This window comes from Macrotis lagotis, chromosome 3 (genome assembly GCF_037893015.1).
Source record: "Macrotis lagotis isolate mMagLag1 chromosome 3, bilby.v1.9.chrom.fasta, whole genome shotgun sequence".
NCBI lineage: Eukaryota > Metazoa > Chordata > Mammalia > Peramelemorphia > Peramelidae > Macrotis > Macrotis lagotis.
The window spans coordinates 245,600,073-245,613,712 of record NC_133660.1 but is presented as its reverse complement, the minus strand read 5'-3'; positions in this window follow the sequence as shown (position 1 = coordinate 245,613,712).

Genomic DNA, 13,640 nt, shown 5'->3' with positions numbered 1-13,640 from the left:
GAGGTAAGACATATAGCTTGGATCTAAGCCCCAATCAGAATGAATTCTTCCAACTCTTTCCATACTTTGCACCATCTAGCCTTCCCTTTGATGTGCTGAGTTCCTTCATCCCATACTTAATCCTCTAGATTTCCATATCATTCTTCAGGAGCTGCTTTATCCTGCAAGATTCCATCAGCCTGGAAACTCCCTCTTCATCAGTACTCTCTATTCCTAGGATCCCTCTCTTTGGAAAAATCAAGATTTCCTCCTATAACCACTATTCAAGGAAGGCACCCAGGCCAACATTTCAATGTCCCATCTGTCTGCACTCAAACTTCTCCATCACAACACTGCCAGGGACCTTCCCTCTACCCTAACTTTTCAACTTTGAGTGTTGCCTTTCCACATTAGATTGCAAATTCCCTTAGGGCAGAGATTGTCTTTCTTTTTGTATTTGTATCTCCCTTACTTAGCATAATTCCTGGTGCTTAATAAATATTTATTGTTTAGTTGGATGACTTTAATGATCCACTCAGGTGCCATCTAATCCATGAGGAAGTTGGTAACAACCTTTTTCCCCATTCAGGATTCAAAAAGCACTTTGCTTGCACCACATCTCTCTACCTATTAGGTTTTTGGAGGTATTTATCTACATAGCTTCATTAAGTGAAGAATTTTGTTATCTAAACTGTATAGTTCACCAGTACCCAAAATAATGCTCTGCTCACAGGAACTACTTAATATTCTGATAAGCTCTTAGTATTTAGACTGGAAAGAAATGCTTAGGGGTCACCAAGTTTAGCCCCCTTATTTAATGAGGAAACTAAGATCCAAAGAAGTGAATAAATATTTATTGAATGGAATTACATACATATTCATAGAGTACAAAATATCTTAGTTATTCTCTGGGAGGGAGGCATGGCAAAAGAATTCAGGCAATTTGAAAAAACCAAACATATCAATAAAATTATTTTTAAACATTTACATGTTGTGCTTGGTAATTATTTTATAAAGTGTTTTCATCTAAAATCTGAATTATTTCATTTGATTTTCACAAGCAACCTACCTACAAAGTAGTTTATGTGAGTTTTATTCTTCTTCATCTTACAGACAAACCGGTACAGTTCAACTACATGATCAAATGTACAGTGCTAGTATTTGGCAGGCCTAGTATTGAAGCCCTGAACTTCCAACTGCACATAAAGACCATCTGAACTCTGATTGGGTATATCCATTTAATATATGCATTTACTTCATAAACCACAGGGTTTTCTTTATCATTCCAATGGAGCCAACCATGCCTTTTACCAAATAATAAGACAAGTAAGCACCCCAAGCCAAAATTATTTTCCACCTTAGAGGCATTTATAAAATATTGAAGGAGGGAGGAAGAAGAGTCTGGGAGCTTCTTTATGAATCTCAACTTCATCTGTGTCTCCTAAACATTTCTGGGAATCAACTACAGAAGGAAATCCTTTCACACAAGAATTCAGCAGCCAGGTATGCTATTCTACAGATGGGGAGTGGTGGTTAAAAATCTCACCAATTATCTGAGCTGTCACAGAGAGCTGCGAGAGCCTGTGGAGAGAGTGGTCTATTGCTCTTTGCATCCTCAAGACAAGAGTGAAAGTTATATTATTGAAGAATTCCTTGATAGTGTCAATGATGATGAGTGATTGTTGAATTACTATAGGTGAGACCCAACACTGCAGACTTACATCTTTGCTATGTGTGACTGTTGTTTTATTATTTAAAAGCCAACCAACCATTCCAGAACAATGCCAGCAAGATATTCAGGTGACAAAATTTTGAATTTAAAAATTCAAAAGGAGAAGCTTAAATTTTTAAAAATATTTTCCTTCACATATAAATAGCTATATAGTTACTTATTCTGCAATGTCAGTCTTAAAAATCAAAACATAATGTGTAATTACCTATTATGTACAAAATACTACACTAGGGACCAGTTTTAAAAAATAACATGTTTGTCTTCAAGAAACATTCATTCTACCTTTATAGCTAGGTCTAGCTATCAAAACCATTTTGATATGCAGACCTATTTTACTAAAATGCAGATCTGCTTTATGAAAAAACCACTTGCCTCTACCATAACAACAAAAATATGGCTTTTATTTTAATATTTTATAGGCTTTCTGGAAATAGAAACTCCATCCATTCATTCTTTTATTCAGTCTTTCACCAAACAAATCTTGATTAAGCATTTATTTTGCAGAAAGTTACTAGGTACTAGGAGACAAAATTTAGATAAGATACAGTCCTCAGCCCTTGATCATCTTTTGAATGCTTTATATAGGCCCCAAATGAAATATGTAACGAATACTGGAAGTCCATCTATAGGCTACAGTCAAGATTGGTGGCCATTGGTATATATCCCAAAGTGGCTTACAAATCTGTTTTTAGCAGCACGGATGTTGTTACAAATCACCAAGATCTCCTGCTGAGCCAAAAGAGAGACTTTATTTGCTGCTGCTTTATAAAGTCTCTGCTTATTAAAGGTTCCATATTTTTGTGTGTGCTGGTATATGGGTACCATAATTTATAAGAAGCAATACTCTTATTCTCAGGTCTGTATTTGTCATCAGAAATTTTGTCTTTCTCCTTTTCCATCCCCTACCTGCCAGAAGAAGACAGGATAAAATCTAGATAGTTTTGGATCACAATGATACTATTTAGCATTGAAGGGTTAAAGTATGGAATTATCAATTAATATTTGGTCAATGCATGAGCATTGACAATATTGATTATTTAGAAATAGAAGAATGCATGCCAGCACTAAGGAACAAAAACCAAAAAAAAAAAAAAAAAAAAAGAACATTCATTCAGAAAGCAAAAACTGTCATTCATTTCTGCTCTTGGATTGTTGTCAATTTTTCTAGGTTGACCACTCTTCATGAACTGTCATTTTGTCCTCATTCCAATGTCCACACCAGTATCAACTTCCATGTAATGATCCAAGCTATAGCCCTGACTTTCACCTCGTGCTGTCCTTTCTGATACAGTGACACAACTCACTTTGTTTTCAGGACCAAAACTCATCTCTACTGTTACACAACTGTCTCTTGCTGACTCTAAATCTCTTCCCTTCCATTGCTGTGCAATGCACAACCTGCCTATGTATTGTGAATCTGGCTACAGGTTAACTCAGACTTTCTGATATGGGATGTGATTTGATGAAATCTGCAATTAACAAATTGTTACATGAGACAAATTCCATTACAAAGGTATAACATAAAATATTTCTAAAGAATGATAAGAGAGGTAGCAAGTAAAAAAATAAAGAAAAGAAGAATAGGTGAAAGGTCCATTGATTGAATTTTTGGTTTCATGTAAGAAAAAACTCCATAAAATTAAATATATCCAAAAGGAATGGTAGGAATACAGATCTAAAGCTGGAAGAGACATTAGAGGTTCTCTAGTTCAATGCTATCATTTTATAAGTGAGAAGACAGAATCAGAGAGGTTAAGTGACTCTCCTAACCAAAGTTGCACACAAAGTAAATAATAGAATCAGAATTTGAATCCACATCTCTAACTCAAGAGCTAGCTTGAAGGACTACTTGTGGTAAGAGGATACCCTTCACTGGATATTTTCTAGTGAAAAGGTCTGACTTTGGAGAGATTTCCTGCACAAATACAGAATAGACTAGATAGACTCTAAGGTCCCTTCCAGCTCTGAGACTAAAATTCTGCCATTCTGTGATATTTCAGATGAGAAACTAAATAAGTAAATTTGCTTCACTATCTCCCCCATCAATCCTAAGAAAATTTCATTCTGATAAACTATAAAATGTGATCACATTTCTTGTACCTGCCTCCTCTCCCCTCTCCTCAATTACTCCCAAGCTCAAGACATCACATATTGCTATAGATCCTAAATAAAGTACAAGAGATGATCAACATATATTCCTCCCTTATTTGCCCCTGTGGAAAAAATGGTGGCACCCTTGTTAAAGCCTGCAAAACTAATAATATTTCAGGAAGTAGTAATATGGAACCATTATGGTTTTCAGAAATTATGTGCAAAGCAGTTGGCCCTTTAAAACTGGTGATATCAAGAAGATTACTTCAGGTGAACACATTATTTAATTGAATTACATTTACTACAATTAAAACCATGCTAATCTCTCATATATCTAAAGGCATTCCAATATAAATTTATTTTAGAGTCTTCTCTTTAGAATATTCAAAAGCTTCTTCTGAGAAGAAAACTAAAGTCTCTCTTGATGTGATATGTTCCGCCTATAAGAACAATAAAACAAGGTGATGTCCTGTTATACTCTTTTAGGGGAATTGTGAGAATCTTCACACATTAGTGGTTTCCAACATTTTAAAGAATAACTACTTTACGTCTAATATAACACCATAAAAAATGAATCACCTAGCACAAGCACCTTGCCCAGGATCACAATGAGACAAGAACAAGACAAAGACAAAGGGGCACGCTCCCTGCGAAAACTGTTCTCTGAATTACCAGATCACATTAAGACTCTTCGTCAAGATATATGCAAGCTAGCTTTATTCATGACTGTGGTGAAGACAGTCCTCTCCTTTGAGTGTCTCATCTCCTTCAAAGGCCAGTCAATAAGCTATGAAGTTTGATTTTCCATAAGCAGAAAAAGCCCTGACTACTGAACACAATATAAAGCAGTTCAACATTACTACTTAGGAAAGAATATTGGATTTTTATTTACCTGAATGAGTAAAGGCCTCTGAAAAGATGCCTTAGGACCTACACCAATTATACTAAGGAATAAATTTCTAAACTAAAGCATGGGAATCAACATATATTAAGCTAATGCTCAATAAAACAATACAAACACCCAGAGAAGCTAAATTTAAAAGGTTATCTGGAACTTTTCCTAGCAACTGAAAAACAGACTTTCCTCTAGGAAGAAGGAAGCCGTAATCATCCTACTACTGGGTACCACATGGCAAATATTTCAAATCTAGGGTCACTTGGTCAGCTAGATGGCACAGCAGATGTGGTGCCAGGCCTGAAATCAGGAAGTCGTCTGCCTAAGTTCAAATGTGTTCTCACACATGTACTAGCTTTGTGATCCCAGGCAAGTACCTTGACTTTGTCTACTTCAGTTTCTTCATCTGTAAAATTACCTGGAGAAGAAAATGCAAACCATTCCAGTATCTGTGCCAAGAAAGTCCCAAAGAGTTGAACATAAAGGAAGAAAACCAACTAGACAATGATAAAAAAACATTTAGGTTTCAGAGGTTCTTATCAAGAAACTTTTTTCAAGAAAAAGAAAGGGATGATACCATTCATTTCCCTTTCCCTGTTTCTGGATTCCTTTTTTTTTTCTTTTTTCTTTTTTCTTTTTGCAAGATAGTATGGCTAAGTGACTTTCCCAAGTCACACAGCTAGGTAAGTATTAAGTGTCTAAAATCAAATTTGAACTCAGATCCTCCTGACACCAGGTGCTCTATCCACTGGGCCACCAAGCTGCTCCTCATCTCTGAATTTCTGAAAAACTTTGATCATTTCATTGATAGATTGTTCATTCATAGAATTCATTGAGGTCAGGGATTATTTTATTCATTGTGTCCCCAGATCTAATACAAGCCTGGCAAATTGAAAGTAGCTAAAAATAACAGAATGGATACTGTTGAACATGGAAATTGGAAGATCTGAGATCAAATCCAGCCTCAAATATTTCCTATATTATGACCTTGGATGTCATTTAAACTCTTTAAGCTCAATTTCCTTGTCTGTAAAATGGGAACAATAAGAGCACCTATTTCCCGAAGTTGTTGAGAGGATCAAATGAGATAATATGTAAAACTGCTTAGAATGCTACATAACTGTTAATATTATTAATAAAAACAATTGGCTATTGACTAACTAGTTGGTTTGAATGCCTGCCTTATGTGTAAAGGAATGAAAATTGGAAGTTTTCATATAAATATATATATATATATATATATATATATTATATATCTTGCTAATACTGATATAAAATTTTTTTCTATAGTTTTGTACAGTCTAAGGAATAGATTATAGGAACTGGAGTTGGAAGAGACTGAGATAATTTGGTCTAAACCCATCATTTTACAAAGTAAGAAAGCAAAGCCCAGAGAACTGAAAAGATGTACTCAAAGTCACATAATAGATAACAAAGTTGGGACTAGAAACTGATTTTCCAGTGCCAAATTGACTGTTCTTTCCACAAAATATCTGATAAATAGTGTTTCTCTCTCTCTCTCTCTCTCTCTCTCTCTCTCTCTCTCTCTCTCTCTCTCTCTCTCTCTCTCTCTCCTCTCTCTCCCTCCCTCTCTCTCTCTCTCTCTCTCTCTCTCCCTCCCTCTCTACACTTCCCCTCCCCTCCCTCCATCTCCCTCTCGCTCAAAACATCAAAATGACAAGTTCATAGACCTCTGCTTAAGAACTCCCAGGTCAATTTAGACATAAAGAGCAATAGATACCATAGATAAATTAATAGACCCAAAATTTACTCTATCTATTTGATCTATGGGAAAAAAGGATAAATTTATGACCAAACAAGAATTAGAGCACATTATAAACTGCAAAATGATTTTGACTATATTAAATTAAAAAGGGTTTGCACTGATAAAATCAATGCTGCCAAATTTAAAAGAAAAGTGGAAACCTCCCTGGAAACAATCTTCACAACCAGGAGTTCTGATAAAGTCTTCATTTCCAAACTTTATGGAGAATTGCATCAAATTTATAAGGTCACAAGTCATTCCCCAATTGGTCAAAGGATATGAACAGACAGTTTTCAAATGAAGAAATTAAAGTTATATATGTATGAAAAAATGCTCCAAATCACTATTGATTAGAGAAATGCAAATTAAAACAACAATGAGGTATCATCTCACACTTATTAGATTAGCCCAGATGAGAAATAGGGAAGATAATCAATGTTGGAGAGGTTGTGGGAGGATTGTGAAATTGATGCATTGCTGGTAGAGTTGTGAATGGATCCAACCTTTCTGGAGAGCAATATAAAGCTATGTCCAAAGAGCAATAATTGTAATTCTAGAACTATATCCAGAAGAAATTGTAAAAAAAATAGAAAAAGTCCTACATGTTCCAAAATATTCATAGCAGCACTTTTTATAGTGGCAAAGAACTGGAAAATGAGGGGATGCCCATCAATTGGGGAATGGCTAAACAAGTTATGGTACATGAATACTATGGAATATTACTGTTCTATAAGAAATCATAAATGGTCAGACTCTAGTGAGGCATGGAATGACTTACAATATCTGATGCTGAGTGAAGGGAGTAGACCCAAGAGAACAATTTACACATCAACATTATGATAGGAACAACCTTGATGGAAGCAACCCCTCTCAGGAGTCCAGAGAGCTAGAACAACTGTATTTGACAGATTATGGACTATATTCTCCCCAACCAGAGGAAGAAAAAAGAAAGCACAGGAAAAAATCCACCCCTACCAACTCTGATGAACACTTTATAAAAATTATCTCTTATGTATCTCTTTCCCTTAATTCTAATTCCTCATGCCAAAAACTACTAATTTGTAAATTTGTTCAACAAAATATGTATGTAAAATGCTAACCTGACCATTTCCAACTGAGGGTAGTGGGGTGGGAAGGGAGGATGGAGGCAAACTTTGATATATGTATATACAAATGGATGAAAGTAAATTTAAAAAAAAACAAATAAATGAATGAATGAAAAACAGGCATTATGTTAAAGCCTGGAGATATGAAGACAGAAAAATGAATTAATTTCTCTCCAAGGAGTTAATATTCTATAGAGCTTATCTATACTGTTCTGATTCTATATAATATGCTGATTCTATAATTTAATAGTTTCCCAAAGATGTTTTTAAATGGATCTGAAAATGTTCATCCAGAGTTTTATTATTAAAAAATTAACATGAAAGGGGGAAAATCATTTTGTGAACAAATTGTGCACATGTGTCTTTATAATCATGTAAATTTATTAAATGCAAATGATGAATTATTATGCCTTGTTTTATTGGTAATGGAATCAAAATTGCTTAAAATATTAAATAACTTACTTTCCCTTAAAAAAAAAAACTCTCCCAGTGCAAATGAGTGCAAATTAAAGAACAACTTTTTTACTTTATTTTTCAGGTTTTTTGCAACCTGGCTATAAGGAAATATGGTTTGCAAGATTTCACATGTATAATTGATATCATTTTAAATTAATGAATAAATAATTCTCTACTCCACCCTGCAAAAAAGAATCCCTATTCAGATCAATGAATCCCTATTCCGAAGCCTTATGGGAGCATATGTACAAGAATCCTACTGGATGAGAAAGCACATATGAGATCATGAAATCATTGAAATAGAAGCAATACTGTTTGCCATTGGTAACTGAATGACTAATGTTCCTAATAACCTATATCCTAATAATATGCATATCAAATATTCCCTACCTAGAACTACAATAGGGTTTCTATAGGAAAGAGTTCAGTAACATTTTGCTCCCAATCTGTTTGACAAACCTTGCCCATACCAAAAACAAACAGAAAGATAAAAACTTTTTTCTGCCACTATATAAGGGGATGAAGAACTAATTAGGAAGAAGGATTGTAAACTTGACTATAGTAGGCTGTCAACATACAAAAATTGAATTTTAGACCAAACCCACACATAGCAAAGCATATACAATAAAACAAAGCTCAGCAGGTATCCATACTATGGTTTAGCAGCCAGTAACAGTGAGTGAATGATTGAGGGAGGATGAAAGAGACAGACAGACAGAGACAGAGACATAGAGCAGAGACAGACAAAGAGAGACACAGACGGACAGAGGAAAAACTTTTGTTACCTTAAATGGGAAGCAGTCTGTGAATGAATGAGACAGTAAATACTGTTATCTTGATTCTCTGCCAGGACTGCTATCAAGAATATCTTCTTAAACAAAATCAAACCCAGGACAAAACCCAACATGTCTCCTAGTTCTCATTCTTGGAAAACCCTTGTACCCTCTCTGATTTCCTTGTCAAACTGTTAGGCTTCCCTCTTTCTTTTTAATTCCTATCAGCTGGGTCTCCTACAGCACCAAAGCTTCAGCCCTTTGCTACATCTTCATGTCCCTTGACCATCCCAGCGCCAGCCCTTGCCCTTCAATGGCCACTAACTCCTTTTCAGTAAGGGTCTTGATTATAACCTGAAAACCAGCAGAGAGCTCTCCAAAGAGCATCCTCCTTCCAGATTGAATTGTACAATCCATGCTGTGTATAGACATTGAAAGCAAAGAGGAACAGCAAGAGTTGGAAACCGTCAAAAAAGAAGAAACCATTGGAGGAAATTGATTCTCAAGAATGATAGCCGCTTGAAAGCCCCACTCCATATAAAATAGAATCAGGAATGAGAACCACTAGGCATGTTATTCTAGGCTTCCAATTCTTGGCTAGTGTTCTTGCCAACTTAGCATAATGTCCGCGAGAAGACTTCAAAGTCTAGTTCTTCCCAAATACCCAAACACCTCTCTCCTTTTCTGAGCTCCCATAAGAAGCCTTGTCCAACAACTGGTTAGAGCATGGTTGCAAAGAGGTCAAGATTATAGGAAAAGTAAAGGTACCCTGTGGACTTCAGACAAAGGAAAATTAAAATTAAAAAAATACAACTGGTCCCTAAATAAAGTTTGTAAGTTTCACCCTAACCAGTCATCTTGCAAATACTATGCACAAAGTTAGAGCATAATAAACATTTAAGGAATTGCATTAAACTCAAAAAAGTAGCCTATTTATATTTGATCTACTAAAACTAGGTGTTATCCTTATAAAAGTCTTATAAAATATGGAAAGATTTGAGAGTAAAAAAAACTGGGTTCCCATTATTTGTGAAGTGTTTAAACAAATCATTGCATATGAATATAATGGAATATTCTTGCATTGTAAGAAATGACAAGTAAGAGGTATAGAGAAAGGGGAAAATATATGAACATATACAAAATGAAAAAGCAGAATACAGAAAATAATATATTCAATGATTTGAATAAAAGCACTGGAGTCTTGGGTTGTTATGACTTGTCAAACTTTGGAAGGAAGATTTCCACAGGACAGATATTTTAATAAAGCTTTCCAAGAAGACAGAAAATTCTGTATCTTTACTATTTACAGGAATCAAAAATTCAATTTATACTTAGTTTTCAGTGGCCTTTAGGACAGACTATCTGACAATATTTCTAGACACCAAAAAGGAGAAATAGGGATTCAAGAATGGGACACAATCTGCTAAATCACGTAGACCAAAAGGGAGAGAAGGTTATTTGGGTAAGTGTGGGCTAGAGCTGAGAGCTGGCCAAACTAGCAGTTGTTACTGGGGGATGGTAGTTCAGGAAAGTAAAATCCAGGCAAACAGCATCTCTGTTCTCTTTTTTTCACATATTTTTCCTCAGCATATGACTGGCAAAATTTCTACTAGAAAACCACACTCAGACCAGAAGACTAGTGAGTGATTAGGAGACTGTCAATCCCATCTCAGGCTTTAAAATTTTTTAATATGTATTTGTGGTATTTAATATTGTCAATAAATCACATGGCTATTAATAGTAATTTTGTCTAAGCCTATAAGTTCTTACTTCAAGTTTGAAAAAATGAATCTAGATTCACAGAAGAAAGGATTTCCCTGATTTTACTTGGGAATTGGATATGAGCTAATTAGAGAAAAAGTTTCTGTAATTCAGGTAATTTCTGAGAATATTTCAAGTCACAATTATTGAACTGTCTTTGAACCTGAAGAGAAAAAATTGAGGAGCTAACCCAATAGAAAAGGACTTGAGTTTGATATAGCTGTATCTGAATGCTGTTTCCTTTTCCTCCTCCTCCTTCTCTTCTCATATTCTCTAACTTTTTCATTCTCTCATACTTTTCTGTCTCTCTCTCTCTCTCATATATATATATATATATATATATATATATACATATATTATATATACACACAAACACACATATACACACATACACACAAAAAAAATTAGAGGACTATGATATTAAGATTTGGTTAAATTCAATGACTAATTTTTGTCCTTAACAGAAAAAAAATGAAACATTATTTTATTCCTCTCTATAAAGAGAAGGAAGATGATCGTGGAATGCTAGAAGAAATTTCTTATGATAATTAATAATTGTCAAGTTTGGAAGAACAATTATTTTTCTTACAGTGGAAATTTCTATGTGGGTGGGAGAAGAGATTATTAGGATATAACTATGTTGTAAAATAAATACAGTTGTGGTAGGTTTTTTTTTTAAAAGAAAGCTAAAGATGAATTTCCAGCTAGCAGCAGCAATAACTTGGTATTAGAACTACACTGATTTTGTTTTTATTATGTGATTAAACTGATGAGATCGTTTGATTCTTTTTTCTTGTTCAATGGAAGGTACCTCAGTCCTGAGGCCTTAATCAAGTCCCTTTATTTTTTTTCTTCTTCTCTGAAAAGTATTGTTTCTTTTGTGAACTTTTCTTTTGTACTCTGCCCAGTTAGATCATACTCTGGAGGACACAGAAAACAGGAAGACTGTCCAGAATGAGGAAATTTGGATGACAAAGTTACTCCAATTTATGTCAGCATCATCAGTTGATGGAATTTCTTTGTGCTCCTCAATCTTCTTCACTTCTCTCTGAAATTATCTTCTATTCATTTACTATTTTTCAAGTGTGTTCATAATGATTTGCTTGTTCTCTCTCCCCATTAGATGAGATTTTTCTTTACAGCAAGAGTTACTTTGGGCCTTTGTTTGCTTCACTGAGACAAAGATGGTTTTGTATAGCATAGTATCTGGCATGCAATAGGTGTTTAATAAATCTATGCTAACTTGACTTAGAAAAGCTCTGGATCAATCTAATAGCCTCTTCAAATATTTGAAGGGTTATCCTGTGGAAAATGGAACAGATTTGTTCAGTATAGATGTAAGGAAAAACTATTTACCACGTTATCCAGAAGTGAAAAAGGCTATGCTAGAGGTAGTGATCTTCCCATCACTTGAGACCTTTAAGCAAAGATTGGATGGTTCCCATTTCCATATGTGTTTTAGATGGGATTCTAGTTCTGGTACAAGTTGGCATCCATAGCCTCTGAGATCCCTATGATTCTAGGGCATTGTTGAATTTCTTTGTGGACCACAAAAATCAGAAAAGATAGAAAGCTTAGACCACATGTGCCCAGGGTAGACACTGTTATGAGTGGTTGTAATGGTGCCAGTTTTTGGTAAATTACTCAGAATTCTGGCCTTCCCTTCAGGCAGAGGAGGTTACATCAGACATTCATTTCTTCACTGAGTTTAGAGATGAAAACCTTACCACCCCTAAAAAATATATCTTCCACATACAAGTCCAACTACCTGAAATTTTATCACTGGAATCTGAGTTAAGAGTACCTTTTAGGAGTAATAGCAGTAGCAAGAGGAATGGCAGGTATTAACTTCTATATTTTTTTCTGAAACTATGATTTCATTCATGTGTGGAAGCTTGTAAGAGATTCCTCATCCAGTTATCTTTTTTATTTCAAGACCAGTCCTTTATTTTTCGTACAACTCAACCTCTCAATTGACATTGACATTTAACATTTATAAGTCATTTTAAATTTTGTAAAGCCCTTTGCATATACGATTTAGTTTGTGTCTATTAAAATCCTGCAATGTAGATACTATAGGTTTTATGATCACTATTTTACAAAAGAGGCAACTGAGGTTCAATTAGGTTAGGTGACATGTCTAATGAGTCTCAGAATCAAGATTTGGATTGATGTCTTCCTAACTCCTCTCCAAAATCTGATCCACTATAGAAAAAGATCAAACAAAGTAAATATCACAATATGAATAAGATGCCAATCATACATCCTCTCTGGGAGATTTTTTGGGAAGGAACACCTATGGGAAGGGGAAAGAAAATTTTTTAAAAGTTATAGACTGCTCCTCATAAGGCAAATTTTTCCTCACTCAGAGACACTAACTTCCAGGTCAAAAGGTTGCAAGATGACTATCAAAGAATATTTTTAAGGGGTTGTTACTAGAACCAAGAAAACAATTTAGAAATAATAACCACACTGGAGAGAAAAATAACATTCCAAGACTTAAGAACTCTCTGTTCAACAATCATCATCCATGACTACAGAGTACCTATAATGACAAATCATTCTTTTTACCTCTTGATGGAGAATTGATAGACCCAAAGTATGCAATGAAATAGATATTTTTGGAAGCCCAATGAAGGGACTTGATTCACTTGACTATAAATATTTATTGTAATGAATGTTTTCCTTTCTTTTTTCTCAATGAGGATGAGGGAAAGAAAATAGATTGTTGGTCTGTAGAAAAAGCTAAATTATTTTTTAGGTATTACTACACAATGCTTTCCCAGAAACTAAAAACAAGAAGAAAGAATTTAGAAGACTATCAGTTTGGAAGCCCTGTTGATATTCTTCTCTTCCTTGCTTGTTGCCTATTGCCTCCCCAATAAAAATATGTCAATACCAACACTTTTGGTTTTTAATAGTGTTTACAGAAAGGACAGCTGATGGGACATGACTTCAGTTTTGCAGCAAAAAGTCCTGAATTATTCATCAATTCTGGGACCTTTTCTTTGTGAAAGAAAAACAAAAAAAGAACAATCGAGAGAAATTTTTGATTTTTCACGCCATCAGTTCTGTCATAGAT